The following is an 8,683-nucleotide window of genomic DNA, read 5'->3' as shown; positions in this document are numbered from 1 at the left end:
TGAAGCGTGATATAATTGCTGTCAAGCCTGATGCACCAACAGTCACCAAGTTTGTCTATAAATGCTAGCAAAGCACAGAGTTATTTTTTTTTTTTATATATAAAATATAGACAGTACTTTTCCATTCTAGTGGGAACATTCTGGGAGGGAAGCACCATAAGATGACTGGAAAAAAGAAGCACCATACTGGAACTCTAGCAGAAACTGCTAAAGGTCCTGGATGTAGATTCAAAGTGCCCAAAGTTACATTTTTCTCAAACATCTTTGCTTTTCTTATCTGGAGGGGTGATCTAAATATTTGTGGCTTACATCAGATGGAAAACTGACAGTTCGATGGAGCGTCCGGTATGTTGGAGCATTTCTTCTGTATGCTGTTTATGACTACAGAAATTAATCACATCCAAACAATACGAGAGCTGGAGTCAGAGAGTGATTGGGCGGTTTTGCTTGATAAATGGAGGAAGTAATTAAATTGTAGTAAAAGTTACTGCAGACTAAATTACTGTCAACAGGCTGGATCAGCATAAAGGATGCTGCGTTCTGTATTCCAGGAAAAGACTGAACAATGCAAAACTAAACAAAACAGCCTCTATAATTATAAGGGATATGTGGCAGAAGTGATAGGGAGATGGACGGAGGGATGATCTGATCAGAAAGATGGATGCGAGATGGATGGATGAAAGATGAAGGGAGTGCCATCCTCAGATCTGTTTTACTATCATTTCACAGCCTAAACGTGCAAAGGTCAGCTGTTATTAATGGCAGGCCCCGAGGAGAGCAGATGAGTGTGTATGCAAATGTGTGTGACAGGCAGCGAGTGTGAAGGCTTGCATGTCACACCTTTCTGCTCTAAATGCCATGCAGGCTGCCATTAGTGTCGTTGCTGAATCGTCCCCACGGGGCTTGAAACTCAGGGTGTGTTTGGAAATGTGACCTGACACTCCCTTCACTGCTTTATTTGACCACAGAAGAAGTTTAATTTTTCTATTATGAGCTAATATCTGCGCAGGAGGAGATGCATGTTAGCACCTACATTTCTCCCTGGTGCATTTCTCCAAATTGCATGAGTATTAAACTAACAGAAGAGCTTTGTAGCATCTATTTTTTGTGACAAGTGTCATAAAATCCTTGGAGAGCACATCTTTATGGTTACTTTGTTTACACTATGAATATGCATGTCTCTGTTCACAAGCTGTTTCTTTCTTCTTTCAACACACTACTGTGCTCCTATGTCCTGTGTGCACTTCAAGGATTCGGCCTCATTTTACCACCAGACAAATGCAATGCATTTGCCACCAAGCTAGCTTTGTTAGCAGTGTTACTCAGGACTGTTTGGTCAGCAGCTTAGCTGTGAGTATTGCGGGGAGAATGGGGAAATGTCCTCTGTGAGGTGTGTGATGAGAGCACACAACATGCTATCAGGCTCTTTTTGCAGACCAGCACATCTTCAAAAACATCGCCACAATACCAAACAGATCCTTTGCCTTGTCTTGCTGAACTACACAGGATCCATAGAGACTGCACGTGGAAGCGCCTTAAACAGTGCATTCTTTCTAATGGCCAACAGGGGGCGACTCCCATGATTGTTTAAATGTCAGAAAGACAACTATTGTAGTTTCTGACATCATTGTGTTGTCCACCTTATTGGATATGATACAACCACATGTATCCGCTGACCAAAAAATTCTCTGAGTGACTGCTTTGGTTGCTAGGAGATCACCGTTTCCTGCAATTTTTCCATGTTAGTCAACAAATACTCGCTAACTACTAGTCAAGCAGTTGTGAAAATGAAGGGTGCAACACAAATTTCGCTTTCAAAGTAAATGTTTTTGACTGCATGTAACCGATTGGTGAGTAAATGGCGTCACTCGTGGAGTCATGAGAGCGACTCTACCCATGTTGTAATGGAAAGTGACCAAACTTGAGTAGGGTTGAGTTGAGTAAGTGTTACTCTAATCAGAGATGAGGCATAACAGTCATGGGTTGGCCTCCCCCAGAGCACGGACCTCAACATTATCAAAGCAGCGGGTATCATCTTGACAGAGAACAGAACAAAAGGCAGTCAACATCGACAGAACAGTCTCACTGAATAAAACAGGAAGTTCAAGCTGTACATTAACATGTTCATTAGCGTCCAGAAGAACATTAAACAGATGAGCCTAGATTTTAGTGACAAAATTCAGGTTTTGCAAGTATAATCTCTAAAACATTATCTGCACATAAAGAAGATTTTTGATAAGAGAGGCTTTCTGGTTTCTGTTTGTAGTTCAGTTTTAGTCAGAGATCTGCTGACGAGTCAAGTTTTGGGAAGAATAGGTTGATTGTAGGAAAAGAGCGCAGCTGTAATAAATTTATACATAAAACCAGGTGGGCTTGGATATCTGCTGTCTACAACCAGAAGCTTAAAAAAAAATTAGGCCATAATGGGTTGCCAACATGGTATGCCAGTATCATCTGATTGGGAAGTACTGTTTAATATACTCGCTTCCAAAATTACCAGAATCATTGCAGTTTTTGTCAACAGCTACAATATAACTGTTTGACCCAAACAAACTGATAAATGCCTCCTGCGATTTACCAAAAACACATTGTGAAAAGTTTGCCTTGAAAATATACAGGATGAAGTCATTTAGATTTTCTTAGATCAAGTCTAAGGAAATCTAAATGACTTTTAATCTGCCCTGCTACACATGTGGATGGACACAGTAATTTAGCACAATTCTCTAAACTTAAAAGCAACTAAATGTCACCTCGTCCCAGTCTTTGCTTCTTCCAAAAGGACAACAAATGCAGCGTAAACGCAGAACGAATGGGGTGCAAATGCATGCAGAGGTGCTGCTCCACTCCACCTAATGTATTTTTGGCTGAAGCTGTGTCCCAGTTGTGTGCGGCTCCTTGGCGTTGGGAGGCAGGTGAAGGGTGTCTGGTGACAAAATGCCTGGTGTGTAGCCTATTTTCCGGGTTTTGACCTTCCCTGAACACACCGCTGTGAGGAGAACGAAGATGAATTGGAGCGCTGAAGCTGTCCACTCACAGGAAAAATAAAAGAGGGAGGAGGAACCGATTGATAATAAGTGTTTCTTTCAATTTCTGTTTCAGTTTGCCGTTTTCTCTGCAGTTTTCTTTGAATGTCATCTGTTTCTCCTTCCCTCTGTTTCCTGAATAGGGAGTAATGGAGTGTTTGATGTACATGGAGAGGTTTGGGACAAACAGCATGCCAGATTGTCTCCTGTTTAACCTGCGTGACATGGAAACACAACAAACTGCCAGCAAACTAAATAGAAGAAAACAGATTAGACTGAATGGGGGAGCCAGTGAAAGATTTGAATTTTAACCTTTAGACATGATGGTGTTTGTTCTACCAGGCCATCCAGGGTTAGAATATCACTTTTCTTTTTTATAAATCTCACCTGACTCCTTCACACACATCATTCTTCTTCATTTTACTCCCTCCTCTCACTGTCAAACATTTCTCCGCTCTCTTGTAATTACTGTCACCTTCTTTGTTTGTACTTCCTTTGTGTCACGTTCAGGTCACATCGCAGCAAGCTGGAGAGAAGGATGACATTTTATTGCTCTGGCTTAAAAGTGTTGATGTGAACAAGTTTGAAATAGCCGCAATGTCAACATCCGAGCTGACAGAGATTATTTTTAAGATACTTGATTTTTCTTTTTAAAAAGGAAAGAAAAGGATGGTTAAAAAAAATGCTTCTCTGGAGTTTATTTTGATTTCTTGTTTACAATTTGGAGCACAAATGGATGCAATTTTCAGTCATACAGAAACTAAACACAATATTTTTATACTGCGTTTAAGTTTTAGTTTTTCTAAAAAAATATCTAATCAGGGTGTAGGCCAAAAATAATGAATGAGATTTCTTTTGGACTCACAGGTTTCTGTCATCATTTCCTGTTCCTTAAATACTTTTGTTTAATTTTGTTAGTCACTATTTAGTTTTGTTTCATGCGTGGTCAAATAATTTATTCAGATTATTTTTAGACATTTTGCTTTTGACATCTTTTAAACATTTTTTTAGCCCGTCGTGTCTGCCATCTCAATTAAAATTTAGAAATTTTAGTCACCTGCACCAGGGTAAACCTCCGCCTACCCTATTCCTGCTTTACAGGTGAAAATAGAGCAAAAGGACCGCTAGTCTTTGACTTTATTTATTTTCTGCTGTGTTTTACTTGCATCTATTTGAAAGAGTGAGTGTTAACACACAAAAAAATAAATAAATTATGTGCTGGAATGTGCAGAAAATAAGTTTAAATGTTAAACAAATTTCTTCCAGTCAGAGAATGTTGCATATAATAAATTTTTTGCTTGATGCATAAAGTTAAAAGATAAAAAATAAAACAAGTTTTAAAAAGAGACTTTTCCATTTGATTACATTTTGTATGATGGATTATGTAGAAAAAGTAGAATTGGGCTGAAAGATCTATCGCTTTATCACCTATTCAGGTTGTAAATCGTGTTTTTAAAAAGTAACTAAGTAACTAAGCAATTAATTACTTTTGAAAATAAGTAATCAGTAAAGTAACATGATTACTTTTTGGAGGAAGTAATCAGTAATTAGTTACTGATTACTTTTTTCAAGTAACTTGACCAACACTGCTTGCCAACGGCTAAAAGGCTAATATTACTCACCGGTAGGCTAAATAGTGAGTCTCAATTTTTAAACCTTTGATTTAAGAATTCTATTAATATTTGCAAATTTTACAATTTCTCTCCTCTGTATCAATTTTAAAGACAAACTTAAAACAAACGTTGGTGGTGATGGTGAGGCTAAATAACTGCACAGCTTCCTTTCAGCAGCTAATATTATAGCTATCAGCTAGCTAATGTCTGTGATGTTAGCTAGCCGCTAATATCGCAAACAGCACAAAAGATTGAGGTAGCCATTGTAGCATCATCCATTGGTTTTGGAATTTTGGATGTTAGCGCTTTGAACACTGCAGAGTTTGGTTTTTAGAAGATGAAATGGTGCAGATCTTAGTGATCAGCTAATCCTAGCTAGCTTGGCTAATAAACTGCAACACCGGTACTTATTGTGAGAAGTGACTGACCAGGTGTGTTGGAGAAATAGCTGCAGAGACACAAAACTGAACGCCTTTAACATTCATCCCTGTACTTTAGTCATCCATAAGAAGCTGTGGATACAGTAAAGTAGACAGTGAAAGAGAAAAGAGCTGTGATAAACTGCACAGTGATACTGTAACTCCAGCTGTGATATGCACATTTTTAGGGTGCTCTACAAACACCCGTGGCTGTCACAGAGCTATTAATGCAAACTGGTTTACTTCCTCTCCTCTCCACACAGTTCAGAGACAGAGAGACAAAAAGTCTAGAGCACTTTATAGGTGCATAAATATATAATTTATTAGTAACTGTGCATTTGTTTCAAGGGACAGAAAATCATTTCTGAGGGTTTGTGAGAGATAGCAAGAAAGGTAAGCTTGTATATCACACACACATTTACGCACAGAGTGGGGGACAGATAATACCAGATGAAGATTGAAATTGGAGGAAGAATCAATATTTCCATTCAAACGTCTGTTTCATTTTCTCCAGATTAGAGCAGACCGTTTCTCTCTGTTCCATCACCAAACAACTACCGAGCACACAACAGTGTTGCCGTGTGTGTGTGTGTGTCTTTCAGGGGTGATATTTTTCCACCAGCTGCTCGGCGAAGGACGTTCAGTTCAGTGCAAGACTTCCTTCGTATGCTACATCCTATGATTCAAAGAATAACAGAAATTTATAGTTACGTCTGCCTATTCACACTCACGATGGAATTTTCTAGCTTTTACATGGAATCACATACAAACACACTATATGGGACCTACTGTGTTTTTCCCTTATTTTCTGTCATACAAACACAGATACAGCGGTGGATGATGCCATTAAACATGGCCAAAGTTTAAAATAACTAGGTCAGAACACACAAAAGCTCAGGTTCAGACATAGAGCCAAACAACACAGTTATAAAGAAGTGCTAGAGCGCTTGCTCATAGTGGATCATCTGATTGTTGGAGTTTTCTCTGTATTATTGTAAGCTCTTTACCTTACAATATAAAGCGCCTTGAGGGAACTGTTGTTGTGATTTGGCACTATGTAAAAACTGAACTGTATTGAGTTTGAACTGTGAATCATACAAATCTGCTCTGTTTTAATTTATTTTTTTTTAAAGCATAAAAAAAGGCCCTCTTAAAAACCAAACCCGGCAAAACAATATTAGGAGAAAAATGAGAGAACGCTGATCAATAATAAAGCTTGATCTTGAATTTATTATTATTAGAAATGCTTCAATACGTCGGCCTTGTTGCTGATATTGGCATATAAGCAAATAAAGTGTCATTTAGAGATGACAGTGAGTGAATTTTATCTGTTTAGTTTTAGCTCAATTTTCAGTTTAATTTTCAAAGATACTGTGATGAGAAGCTAAGACACTTAAAAACAGTTGAAACATAGTATTATTTTTTGTGACGATATCTCTGTCTTGAATACATAAATATGATGAACTTGTAATTTGTGCAATGATGAAACTTCACTGGCATGGCATGTCTGTTACAGTGACCGTTACAACCACTCAGTAACTGACAGTGCTGTGCAATACTGCAAATTTGGTAGCAGTGTAATAATAAGTAAATAGAAGGTACCAATATTGATATGGATACTTTTATCTTATAAATTTGTTTTATGTAGAGGAGAAGATTTTCACATGATTTTTGAGATCATTAATTATTAGTTTGCATATTCTGAACATTCTAATGACCCCTACATCAATGATTTCTACCTTTCACAATTGTTTAAATGTGCCACAAGCTATAATAACGATAGACGTGACAGTCAACACAAAAAGGTTCAGATAGTTTATATTTAAGCTATACTTTCTATTAACAATCAAAATAAATGAACACAATTCAGTGGGTTACATGCTGAGCGTAGAAACAAAGTATCAATCCTGTTGCACTAATATCAGTCTAACACCAATATCAGCATTGATATCGATACTATCGCTATTTCAATCCATCTGCCTAATGAATCGTTTTTTGCATTTTTCAAATAAAATAAGAAAAAATGTGTCATTTGTGACTTGATATTGAATATTTTATCTACCGGAACAAACCACGGTGTTAAATCAGTGAACGTTGAATAAATGAATGTGTGCTGCATGTGTCTCCATATAAGCCGACTTCCTGTACATAGACACAATCACTGGCCTCCACAGGGACTGACAAAGAGGGAGATATGGGACATATGAAGACACTGAGAAGCTTCCGTGGGTACACATACACGTGTGTGTGTGTGTGTCTGTACATTCCATTTCCAGCGTCCACAGTGTCCAAATAAACTGTCAACCCTGAAATGGCTGATAAAGTGTGTGTGTGTGTGTCACAATATTTGTCCTGTGTTATTGGAGCTCTGAGGCCGTAGAGTCTTCTATAAACACCCAGCTGTGAATTATTCAACAAATAAACACATCCAGGACCTCACACACACACACACACACACACACACACACACACACACACACACACACACACACACACACACACACACAGTATTGTTCTCATGCAGGACACATACATAGGAATATTTAGAGCAAACACATATTTGTATGTAAAGATAGATAAATGTTATTTGTTTCAACAAACACACACTCTCTATCACACACACACAGAGACCTACCAACCAAAAGATAAAGATGACTGATACCTTAGTTTGACCATGAAGCACACACTACACACAAAAATATGTGTATGTGGATTTGATTTTTAAAAGGGAGGAAAAGCTGATGGAGAGATTGTGCTTCAGAAAGACACACACACACACACACACACACCATTTCACTTTGTCTCAGCTTAAGTGGATTTAGCTGTTGGTCAGTTCAGTGCAAGGTGAGACAAAAATTATTGGCCCATTTAATGATGGGGTGACACCTACAGTTTGAAGGAGGTACTGCGTCACACACTTTCTGGTTTGTTCAGAAGTCAAGCTGTGTGTAGGTGTGTCAGGTGTGTCAGTATCTTCAGTAAGATAACATTATAGGTCATAGATTGTTTGCAGGAAATAAAGCAGGAAACATATAGATACAGCATTAAATTAATCAAAACTAACGAAAAATAGTTTTTCTTGTAAATAAGAAAAAATGATTATTTTCAGTTATGATCAATGTTTGTTTTTTTGGTGTAAAACACAAAAAAGAAACAATGAATGATTCCATTGCACTGCATGTCATGCTGTGTATGACTGTGTATTTGACACATTAAATATGAATTTGATTATATAGGTTGCATCAAATTTAATGAAATCTTTCCACCACAAACAAAATCTATTGAAACTGGAAATTTGTACATGACTATCTGTTGACTGTTTGTATTAGTTATTATATTATTGTACTGCTCTTAACTAACTAATATGTAACAATAAAAGGAAATCCTGAAACTAATAAAAACCAAAAACAAGTAAATCCACTCTGCATCCCTCTAAAGTGGATTTAGTAATCAAATAAGTAAGGATCTTCCTGTTAGGATGCCTGGGTCGTTGACCCAGGGGTTTTGAGTTTATTATATTATTTATACTTTCTAGTTTTTGGTTTCTTTGAGTTCTGTCTTATGGCTTAGGTCTCTGTCTTCTTTAGTTGCTCTGTCTCCCCTATCACCTGCATCCCCTTGTCTAGTT

Source organism: Pundamilia nyererei, unplaced genomic scaffold (assembly GCF_000239375.1).
Source record: "Pundamilia nyererei isolate P.nyererei 1_Seehausen unplaced genomic scaffold, PunNye1.0 scaffold00231, whole genome shotgun sequence".
Classification (NCBI taxonomy): domain Eukaryota; kingdom Metazoa; phylum Chordata; class Actinopteri; order Cichliformes; family Cichlidae; genus Pundamilia; species Pundamilia nyererei.
This window is presented reverse-complemented; position numbering follows the sequence as displayed.